Below are 13,224 nucleotides of genomic sequence, written 5' to 3'. Positions count from 1 at the left end.
TTCGATGTAAACCAATTGTAAATTTTCACTTCAACAATTTGTAAAATTGTTGTAAAAAAGTTTGTTACTAGCATTACTCATTTCTTAATATGCATTTGGATTCAATGATAATTTATTATAGTATCAAAATAAGTGATTAAAAAAACTTGATTAAATAAGTGACTAAATGATTAAATAAATCACCCTAAATAGTTATGAGTATCACTTCTTTTACTTTTTCTTCAAAGGAGTAATGTATCCTCTCCCTTTTCATGAATGACTAAATGTATATATCTTTCCTTTGCTTTTTGTTCAAAGGAGAGTGTATTTCCACATCTTCTAAGCCAGCTAAATACACAGTTATCAAGAGTATATATATATATATATATATATATATATATATATATATATATATATATATATATATATATATATATATATATATATTCAGCAAAAAAAAAAAAAAAAAAGAGTATATATATGGACTAGACTTATACATCTCCCAACAGTGTCGTGATATTCCAAAGCCGGTACCTCTTACATAGCATCAATGCTGACTTTCGTTCAAATCTTAACCCTGGCCAGCTCCAAGCAATCGAATGGGATGAGTCTTGGCTGCTATATAGGTGTAAATAATGGGATCTGCTTAGCCCAAGCCTTTAGGACTCTATATACCCACGACTGCTGGCTCACAACTAAACTTGTATTGGCCCATTAGACCTCACTTGCTATCCCTCCTTCCCTACAAAGGACTTCATTTCTCATTTTTCCGAACATTATTCAAAAGCATTGGCAGCAAATAGTGTAGAGTGACTTTTCAGGAAAATTCTTTCAACCAACTACATAGATTTTGATATAACTAACCAAGTGTATGGTTTTAAAATAAGTCATGTGAGACTCGTTAAAATAATACAAGTGAATGACAATTGAAAAAAGTATTCACTTGTATTATTTTAACGAGTCTCACGTAACTTATTTTAGAACCATACATGTGCGATGCAAATGTTCGTGCTTGGTTTTGAAGAGATTTATATTAATTAATGATTCTGAGACAAAATCAATTATCAGAGCTAAAGTTTCGGTGTGGATATTTGTTTATGATTATTAATTTAAAACTGCAATGACTATTCTTCTTATGCTTCTTGTGGATGTGGAATGGCTATTTGCTTCTTTACCTCTGGAGTTTTGCTTCTTCTTTTTTTCTTTTCTTTTTTCTTTTTTTTTTTCCTTTCTTTTTGTTTTGGCTGCCTTTGAATTTTGATGAATCGCTTTGCTTAAGAAGTTTAGTTGTTGGATCATGTTTTCAAAATGAATCCCCCTACCACCCCCCCCCCCCCCCCAACAAAAAAAAGGACCCTGAAAATGAAGTGAAGATTTCTAATGATGGAGATTTATTTAATAGCCACCAATTGAGGCTACTATAAGATTTCTAATGATAGTGATTTAGTAATTTATTTTCCATTTAGTTATGTAGCAAATAAACAAAGATTAAATAATAACTCATACTCAATAACTTTCCCGTGCATCACATGGCCTAACGACTAGTAGTAAGTAAAGGCATGAACAGAAGGTCATACTGAGACGTTTATTGTGAAGCAAATATATGTGCTGATATTTTGGTTGCTGTGAAGGGATGAAGACACGTGTAATTATTTGATTTTGTGTTATTTACGTGAAGTTTTAAGATCGTTAGATTGATTAAGATTGGATAGAATTGGAGAAGTTAAATAGAGGAGGACCCTTCCCATAATACATTTATGTGTGAAACAAGATCTTGTCGATCACTAGTCATATTTAAATGATCAACCTTCTTTGTATTGAATGAAATCAGATTGAGGATCAATTTTATTTACATGTATGAAATAACATTTGCCTAGGGGAAAAAATTGCTCGTTGAACATATCTTTATAATCAAGTACTTTCCAAAGAGTACTACATGTCCCTCTCACGAATTTATAAGAAAGTGACAGCATAATTGTCTCTTGTAAGTAGAATAATTTGGGGATGGAACACTCTCTTGCAAGCCAAATTTTCAAAGCGAGACAGAAATACTAACTTTCGTTTATATTAATGATAATTCTAGTAGTACTAATCTGGTTGGAAATGTTGGCCACCTACTATTCCAACTTATTGAGAAGAAGACAATAAATTTTCTTTTAGGATAATTTAACAAATTTTACCCCTAAAAGAAATCAAATTGATAATCATCTTTTGAATATTTTCAATGTCAAATTGTTTCTTGTATTTTCTAAAAAACTTGGTTTGGTTCTTTCACCCTATGCAATCTGTTAAATGAATAGAATTTTTTTTTTACATATCTTAATTAATTATATTTTAATAGGTGGCAATTATTCAAAATTTTAAGAAACTAATTAGGCAAAAAAATACAGATTTTTACCCTAAAAAACAATTAATTTGAAGTTCATCTTTTAAATATATCTAATGTCAAATTGATTCTTGTATTTTCTAAAAAGCTTTGTTTCAGTTCTTTCACCCTATGCCATCTGCTAAATAAATAGAATTTTTTTTTTATATATCTTAACTTTATTTTAATAGAATATAGTTCAAAAAATTTAGAAGCCTATCAGGAAAAAAAATGACTATTTAAAGTAGAGTCTAGAAAGGTCTCCAATTAAGGGTTAAAATGATTTGAAACCATGTATCACAATTTACAATTCCATGTGGCTTACCATCTGAAATTATAATGGATCCTCTCAATTTCAAAACCAAATGGAGAAACTTTCAAATCAATTATTACAGCTCAATCTTTGGCAATTTAAATAATCTTGTATATATGTGTAGTTTTAATCATATAACCTGCTTAATAATCATATATGTAACTTGTTTAATTAAGTCATATTGAATTTTGTGATTGAAATATAATCATTTGATCATCATCAAATAATGAATTGAAAGAGGTTCTTGAAAATGAAGAAAATCACTTTCTTGTATATATTGCACAACAATGGGTATACCACTTCTCACGACCTAAGCCACCTAGTGTACAAGGTTTGGTTTGATATTATTTGTCACGACTCACTAGCTACATCTGCACTTATACCCCCAAAATACTAGTCAAATAAATTATAATTGAGGCTTTATGCAATCACTTACATATTCAAGATTCACCTAATAAATATTCGATGTAGAATTCAGCACATGCATGCATAATACATACTAACTCATACAATTCATCCCAATCAAATCCACATATTTTTGGGTATCACAAAATCTACCCAAATGGAATTAAACTTAGAGCCAAGAAAGGGTTGTGGTTAAGAAAGAGCTTTTGTTGTGAAATTTTAAAGTACTTACAAGTGTATGAACCGTACCGAAGTATAATTTGACAAGAAAATGTCGAATTCACAGGGACTTGAATGAATGTAAGAAAATTAATCAAATCTTAATCAAATTAATCCTAATTTAGTTTAATAAAAATTGGTCTTTTAAAAAAATTAAATAAACTAAACAAATAATTAAACGAAGCAAAGATATAATATAAAGCAGTAAAGAGACGTAAACAATTTAGAGAAATGAATTAAGGTTTTAGAATTCTTCTTGTTAATTCATATTAGCATATATTTATAATCATTAATTTTTTTCAACCACTGCATGATAATCTAGAAATCAATCTTGCTATCATGGAAAATATTCTCATCAAAATCCTTGTTTTAAAAATCAAAAGCATGTTCTTCTTCGCTTCTTAAGTATAAAATCAAATCATCAATTGTATCATTTGACAAAAAAATCACAAGAGATATCTAATTTTATAATCAAGAAATAATAAACCAAGCATTCAATTAATTAAGAAAAATTCTAAACCATGAGAAAAACATGATTGAACTCATATCTAGAATCTCATCTTAGTCAATTGATATGAAGCAAGAACAATTTAAATCATTAAAGAACAACTATAGTGGGAAAAATCAAATTACATAAATAATACTAATAATCCTTAACAAGGTTTCATCCTCAACCCTAATTATAAATTTAGCTACTCATGGTAATTGAAATAAAACACAAGAATAAAATAGTAAACATTAAACTAATAGATAAATGAAATAGAGAAAGAAATTGTCACAATGCTATCATGGAGAAAAGTTCATCTTGCTCCAATTTTGCATCCAGCCCTAGCACTAGCCTTTGCCTCCTCTAAATTTTGCCCTAAAGAGCGTTTAAATAGGTCAAGGAATCCTATTACAAGTTGAATTCCCGTTTAGAGAAAATCCCAAATTTTTAGACTTCATTTAATCGAAAATTTTGGCTCATTTAACGTCTGAATTCAAACTTTTGGTAAACTACAAAATTGTAGCCCTTTAAGTTATCTTTTCAGCCAAACTTGAATCATCTCAATTGGACTTCTAAGCCTAAAGTCATGCCAAAAATACTAACTGATGTGCAGGCTGGAATCCTAATCCGAATTAGACTTGAATTTGGTGCAAATTTCTTTTGATTCCTTACTCCAATTGGACTTAAATTTAATTGGGTTGGGTTTCTTTAACTTCATCATGGCCCTTGTAAAAGTAAAGTCTATTAGTTTTCATCTTTGTACAAATTCACTTATTTAAATCTCATTCTCCTACAAAAGACAAATTCATGCAATAAAATTCAATTAAGTACAAAATTGATTATTCATCATTGTTCCAAAACCAAGTATAAAATGCATGAATTAACTCAAAATAAGTATGATAATACTTTCTAATAATGATACAAATATGAAAAATTAAGATATTTTCTATGCACATCAGTTTTCAACTAACAAATATCATTAATGTCTTCAAGAAATTCCAAACTTTTGGGTACTCTAACTATAATTTTGCACCAATGTTCTTTACTATTTGATTTATAGATTTCTTTTTCTTTTCTTTTTTGATGATTTGAAAAATTGAGACAGGTGGAATTTGATCTCTAAAGCTGGAAGTCTCCTTTCGAATTTAGAAACAACAACAATTACCAATTAAGCTATACAACTCTAGGTGATTTATAGATTTTCCTTGGTATTTTCTTATATCAAATAATACACATAAAAATAAAATTATTGATGTTTTTTATGCGTTTCCTATCACTTAATTTGTACTTTTAATAGTTTTTTTAAAAAAATGTGTCAACTTCACTTTTTGCTAGTTTTCCTTTGTTACATATATCTATGAGGGAATAAAGGAACTCATTTTTTTTCTTTATAAAATAACTAAAGTTTAAAATGAGAAAAAAAAAATCAAACATATGTCGCATTGCAATAAAATATAAAGTAGAGTAGAAGATTTTTATTCGTATACATCTAGGTGATTGTTAAAAAGAGAGCTAATTATACGTTAGGCTGTAAAAAAAAAAAAGTGATTATAAATAATTTAGAGTCTTCAAGCCTATCTATGAAAAAATTTGTTTATATTCATTCTTTTAACAATTCAAACTTCATATCCATCTTGAGGCTCGAAAATAAGTCAAACTTAAATTTGGTAATATATTAATGAACAAGTTTGTGACTTTGATATAAATATGTTTGTGTATATATATACATTCACACATAATATTTAAAAGTAAATTATTTGTGAGTTCCAATTAGTGTAATTGACAAAATCTCTTGTTATTGAATAAGAGATATGATGTTCAATCTCTTTTTACACTAAAAACTAGTCAATACCTTCGCTTGATGATAACAAAAAATAATAATAATAATGGAGCAAACATTATATGTTTGAAATACTATCTTGTTTATAAAAAATTAAATAAATTATTTAAAATTTTAGATCATGCAATTTATTTTTATAAGCTTATAAATAAAAATTTATATGTTTAACTTAGGCTAACACTATAATCTTAATTATGTTAAGAAGGGATACGAAATTTCAAATATTTACTTTAATATGATAAAAACTTAAAAGAATAAGTTAATCAAACAATCATTAAACAACCTCCACTTGTTCCAATAATATAGTATGAACAAAGCTTGAATATACTTCAAAAAAGATGAGTTACAACAGTGGTTTTTTGTAGCGCTTACAAAAAATGCTACTAAAAAGGGTTTATTGTAACAGATTTTCAAATGCTACTATAAGTCTCTTTGTAGTATCAGTTTTTTTGTAACTGCTACAATATACTCTCTTCTTCTTCTTTTTTTGTAGCGGTTTCCCAACTACAACAATATACTTCTTCTTCTTTTTTTTCTTTTTCTTTTTTTTTTTTTTTGCTTCTATAGGTATTTTCTAAATACAAAACCACAAAGTTTAGTCTTTTTTGTTTTTATTTTATACTATAAATTCTCCAATGTAGAAAACTAACACCCTAATGACCAAAATACCCCTAAAATACTCAAAATGACACAAATTCCCCTGGAACTAAATAACCAAAATATCCCCAGAATGTCCGATCTACCCCTAGACCTTAAAAATTACCAAAATACTATAGGACTCATTAAAATGAACAAAAAAAAATCACTACAATCACTAAATGATAAAAATACCCCCCAAACCATAGTATTACTACTATTATCTAGTGGTTTATATTGTGAAGATGTTTAAGCCTCATAAATCTTAGTGAGGTGTCAAACAGCTATGAAAAATGGTTGCACAATGTAATTATAAATCAATTATTGAAAGACTTCTAGATCTGAGTTTTAAATTGATGATAAAAAGAAATTTTATTAGATGAATAATTCAAATAGTAATCAAATTAGTAATAATAGGAGAATAAAAGCAAAAGAAATCATATATAATCATATATTAAGAAAATATTTAAATGACTTAGTTACCAACAAAGCATCCAACCCCTTTGAACAAAGCCATTAATAAGTGCATTGTGCACCAAGTATTCCATCCCAAAACCATCATAGTAGGCTGCTCCTGAATCTACATTAAATGAACATTAATGAAATAAAAAATAAAAATAAAGAAAACATAAATAGTACATAATATTGCTACAAAGAAAATATTGCGTCAAAGAAATTTTTTTACTATATCATATGATGTGCCCACGTGGTAATGGTATAACGGTATCACACAACACTAGGAGGATTTGTCAAGAATAACAATGGTGTGTGTATATATATAGCTAACAAAAGTGGAGTGGCAGATCCAAGTTTGCAACATATTGACCTCACTTCTAATTACCTAGTCTATCAACAACAAATCCATATTTATCCAATATTAAAAGATAAAAGGCATCATAAGATGAATGGATTTTCCACAACACAAACAAAATGAGAGTTGGCTTAAAAAAAACTTTAATTAAAGATAAATATGTGAACGGATCATCTATTTACCTTTAATTAAGTTTTTGTGTCTGTCTTAAAAGTTGCTAAAGGGTAAGAGGAAAAGTTGATAACAACAATTAAGTTCATGTTTTATCCACAAATTTTTTTTTTTTTTTCAATTTGGTGAAGTCACTTGGCTCAATTATGGTTTTAAGTCCAACTTTAAAAATTCTGTAACTTCTAATTACCTAGTCTATCAACAACAAATCCATATTTATCCAATATTAAAAGATAAAAGGCATCATAAGATGAATGGATTTTCCACAACACAAACAAAATGAGAGTTGGCTTAAAAAAAACTTTAATTAAAGATAAATATGTGAACGGATCATCTATTTACCTTTAATTAAGTTTTTGTGTCTGTCTTAAAAGTTGCTAAAGGGTAAGAGGAAAAGTTGATAACAACAATTAAGTTCATGTTTTATCCACAAATTTTTTTTTTTTTTTTCAATTTGGTGAAGTCACTTGGCTCAATTATGGTTTTAAGTCCAACTTTAAAAATTCTGTAACTTCTAATTACCTAGTCTATCAACAACAAATCCATATTTATCCAATATTAAAAGATAAAAGGCATCATAAGATGAATGGATTTTCCACAACACAAACAAAATGAGAGTTGGCTTAAAAAAAACTTTAATTAAAGATAAATATGTGAACGGATCATCTATTTACCTTTAATTAAGTTTTTGTGTCTGTCTTAAAAGTTGCTAAAGGGTAAGAGGAAAAGTTGATAACAACAATTAAGTTCATGTTTTATCCACAAATTTTTTTTTTTTTTTTCAATTTGGTGAAGTCACTTGGCTCAATTATGGTTTTAAGTCCAACTTTAAAAATTCTGTAATTTTGTGCAGCCACTTGGTGCGGTCATTTTTGCTCAACCATGACTTTTAAATCCAACTTTTATTATATAATATGGTATGATGTGATAATATAATATGATTTCATTTTTCTTTCATGAAATAGATAAGTTTTTTTTATAACAGATAATGTAGATAAAAAAAAATAGCTCTCAAGATTATTAAATATATGGGAAAAAAATTGAGCTTTAAAGTTAACTAGTACTATCGCAACCTGAGAAACACTTACCCTATGTTTGGTTTGAAGAAAGAGAATGGAAGAAAAGAGAAAAAGAATTAGGGAGAAAGGAAAATGTGGGCCCAAGTGATAGATTTCTTAACAAAATTAGTTCATTTCATTTTCTATCACACTATCCAAATAGTGGAAAATATTTATTTTCTCTTCCTTTCCCTCCTCTTCCTCTCAAACGAAACAAAGGGTTAGTCCAAAATCCTTATAAAAAAAAAATTTAAAAATCCTAAGAATATGAGGAATATAAATCTATTTTTGATATCTCCTTTTATTATTATTTTCAAAATTATTCTTTTAAATTGACCTTCTAAAAATAATTAAATAGTGAATAACCAATTTTTGTAACAATAAATGAGAGTAAAACTATGGCCTTTTGAAATTAAAACCATTTATAATGAACAAATCTAATAATATGATAATTTTGTTATTTTTACTAAAATTACTCATATAAAATAAATAATAACATAATTATATGGAGGTGGTCAAATTTCACTGATTGGACTCTATTGTCCTTATTGTTGAGTTTTCGCCATGAGTTTTGATCATAGTAAGGCCAAGTGCAACATGGTGAGATCTAGGTGTATTTTTTTTTTTTTATAAAAAACAAAATAATAACAAATTTTGTTAACTGACACCAAACTACTAACATCAACATTGGCCTAAAGGCTAGGCCCAAGATCCAATAAGTGAAACTCATGTGATAAGTGAACTTTGATTTTTACCTAGTGGTAGTAAATACCTAATCAAGGTAATAAGTGTCCAAACATGAAATGAACTTCAATTTGTATCTAGCGATAGTAATTACTAATCAAGCTAATAAGTGTCCAAAAATGACATGATCTATTGGCTTTGGGTGTCGATGGGGGATTGGAACAACTACTAAAATAATATTTGAGAAGAAAATTGGTTCCCACTTTCTCAAGGTCAGAGAGTATTCTTCCCACGTTCTATTCTACCTTCGAAGCATGGACACGGATATGGGTACGACATACAAGGGCAAAATTTATGATTTTCCTTTAGGGGGGCCGATTCATAATACTGATACATTACACACACTCGTGTATATTGTTGAAGAGTACTTATCATCTTTTATACTCTGATAGTTAAATAAACATTGTTTAGTCTAATATTAGATATGTACCCAAAGAAAATTTCATATCATTAAGATGTATAGAATAAAACTTGATAATGATATTCATAAAATAATATTTATCTATTATCATATTCATAGTGAATTCTTAAAATTTTTATTTGCAGTATAATATGACCTTCAAACGTTGTTGATTTCTTTTTGTTGGATCTGAAATTTGTAAATCTAACTGTCGGATTTTATGTTTTTTATGTCCTTAATACACAAGTAAAATTTCATTCAAATTAGATACTATTAAGTATTTGATCGATAAACTTATTTTTTATACATGGTTTTAAATTATAAATTTAAACATTTGATTGATGATATAGCTATTAATCTGATATTCTTGAAATTTTTCAAGCATAGAGAATATAATAAGAACATGCAATCCAACGGTTAGATTTTCAAAATACACATCAAATAAAAAGATATAGGCGGAGTTTGAAAAAGTTTCTTTCCAAATTAGTTTGGAGAGAGACCTTTTAAAATTTGCCGATTTTTTTTTATTGGATATGAATTTTGTAAATCTAAACGTTGGATTTTTTTTTCTTTATTTCCTTAATACGCATGTAAAATTTCATTCAATCGGATCTTATTTTGTATTTGTGGGAGTAGAATAGTCAAAAATACGCATTTGGGTCTTGGGCCTGACTTGGTGGTGTGAACTTGACCGAGCAGAGCCTTTGAGGCTCACAAGCTAACTCTTGCTAGAAAGGTTGTTGGGGTTATCCGAGGAGGGGCACTCCTCGGCTAAGTCAAGTGAGGCTCCTAGGACACGTCATGGTGTTTGAAGAGGGAATCCTAGAAGGTCTGTTGGGTAAAGATATGTTTCACAGTTATGGAAAGGAGGAGCGTATGAGAAATATCAAGGGAAAAAGCTGCTACCACCGCATTAAAGACCCTGCACTTACCTCTCTAGTCGCATTAATGGGGAAATGACATCTGAACAGTAGTGATCAGCCTTACAGCTATTATTTAAAGACTTTAAGAGTGTGGTAGATGAGACAAGTATTTGGATTGATGATCTGTGCTATACGTGGAAGATAGAGGGAGAATGATATAAAAGGAGAAAGAGAAGGAAAGAGGGGGGGACGATTCATTTGTAAGTTATTATTCAAAAAAAAGAAAGGCAATACAAGCTATCATCGGCTTATATCCGAGGAGAATATCTGTTATTCTTATCCATTGATTATGTGTGTATAGTGGCAATCTAGCCCTCCATCTATTGTCCAATATCCATAAGACCTAGGTTTCAAACCCATACTCTACAAATTTTTATTGTATAAGGCTTTTTGGGCCTGAGTCCATCTAGTGATTGGACCGGGTACAAATTGTGAACTTACAGTATTCAATCAATAAACCTATTTTTTATACATAGTTTTAAATCACAAAAACTTAAAATTTAAATATTTGATTGATGACATAACTATTGATTTTTTATCTTCTTAAAATTTTGTAAGCATGAAGAATATAAAAAAAAAAAAAAAGTAATTCAACGGGTAGGTTTTCAAAACTCACATCAATTAAAAAGATATTGGCGGAGTTTTAAGGGTTTCTCTCCAAACTATTTTGAAGAGAAACCTTTTCCTAATACGGTATATGTTTGATATCCTAAATAAAGTGTTCATACTTTCTAGATTCTACCTTATAAAGCTACAATATCTAATTTACTTGATTCAACCTCCAATTCGCCAAGATGGAAATAATTTATCAATGAAACTATTTTCTACCTGATTTGAGCTTTAGTTATCAAGTCTATCCCTTATAAGACCTCAAGACTCTCTAGTTTGGATGAGTAATAGATCATGAATTTTTTGGGAGGGGGGGGTGTTCAAAAGTGTATAATTTGTGTTGACAAACTTGTACTAACAACCTACTTACTTGAACAAAGCTATTTGATCTGAATATTCCTCCTTGTTAGACTTGTGTTCTATGCAATGAAGAGGCTGAATCCACCTTTTCACCTAATATGGTGTAGACGACTAAATTTCTTAGTTCAAAATAAATCAAACAAGTAAAATAGTTTCACAAATACGAATTTGTATTGATAGATGTGTGGTACAATTCTCTGTAATTACAAAAGAGTGATCCTCTGATTCGATCTCCTTGAAAGATTTATTGATTGGAATTGTGGTAATGTGATTTTGATTTGAACACAAGGTATTCTTCAATTTGGCTGAGGAATGGATCGAAGATCTTTGAAACAGAATTACAATGAATCTCTGGCTATGAGCTTGTTAGAAATTCTTTGTTCTTCGTGTTCTTCATGTGTTCTTCGTGCGTTCTTCGTGTTTGAAGGTTTGTGGTAGAAATTCTTCGGGGCTTTGGAGGCTTGAATCCGTAGAGCTTCACCAATTTGTGGTTTGTTGAGGTTTCTAGAGGCTTTTGAGCTTGATTCCAGTGAACTTTGAGATCTGGACGAGTAGTTTGGATGATTTTGCTTCGAATGTTGTCTGTATTCGAGGTTGAAGTTCTTGAAATTCTTGAAGGCTTTGGGGTTTGATTCCGGCAGAGCTTCTGGATTTCTGAACTCAAGATATCTTCTTCCTTCTCTCTGTCTGTGTGTCCTCCTAAATGTCTTAGGAAGGCTTCTATTTATAGGAGTTTAGGGGTAGGTGAGCGACACATGGCAGAGTCTGATTGGTGACACTTGTCACAGCTTGATTGGTCCGTTTATGTCATCGCTTACACGTGCTGGATTGCTTGTGTCATTGTTTACATGTGCAGGGCTGCTTGTGTCATCGCTTACACGTGCTGATGCAGTTTCATACCTTTATTTCAATGACACTTGGCAAATTTCTATTGGTTTCTGAATAGTGATGGCAAAACCTAACAGCAGTACGTGGCGCTTTGTAATTGGTTGTATTTTGTGAACTTGGTAGTATGATGTGTCAGCTTGTGATAGGTCGGAAATTTTTCCTCTCTACATATGGTGCTGTTCTTACTCAAGATATTTGGTTTCAAGGTTTTGTTTAAAATCCTTTGAAGTTGACAATCAAAACTCACTTTATTGATATTATAGAATTAGCTTCACAAAAACTGAAAGCTCCAAACTTTGACATATTGTGTCTTGCACATGGATGTTATGGGATTACAAGAACAAATTGATTGTTGAAAATAGAATCCCAAAAATTGAGAACTTATGATCCCGAGCTTCTCTCTACACGCTAGAATTCATCAAATCAAACAATAAATCTGTTTTGGGGTCAAGTACAAGAAAGTTGTATTTATTAATTAAAAAAACACAAAAATAAATTTGTACAAAAAAATCTTCATGAAAAAAATACAAGGAAATAAGTTAATTTTAAATATAATTTCATTAATTTTATATTATAAAATACAAAATAATAAAGCATATAAAAAGACATTAAAATTAGAATTAATCTTTCAAGAATATTGGTTATAATGAGAATGGCTAAGTATCTTTGAACTATAAAACATAATGATTAATGTTAAATATATTAATTATAAAAAAAAAGTAATATATAAGCTTATGCATTTTATTGGTTGGTGTCATGAACTATTTTGATTGATCAAATTATTTAAATTATAATTAATTATAATCATTTTCATATTTATTAGCAAATACCAAGCGTCTTGTCCATTGGTCATGACATTTAAATTAACTTGTAGAGGGTAGGTTCTAGTCCTATCAAATTTAAAAGGGACTTCCCTTTTCATTTGAAAATTAGTCTTAACCATGTACGACATGTCACTATCTAATTAATCATATGTTTTTTGTCCTTGTAGCACATAACACTTAATTAAAAGTATG

This window comes from Castanea sativa, chromosome 4 (genome assembly GCF_040712315.1).
Source record: "Castanea sativa cultivar Marrone di Chiusa Pesio chromosome 4, ASM4071231v1".
In the NCBI taxonomy this organism is placed as follows: Eukaryota; Viridiplantae; Streptophyta; class Magnoliopsida; order Fagales; family Fagaceae; genus Castanea; species Castanea sativa.
Note: the sequence above shows the minus strand (reverse complement) of the source record.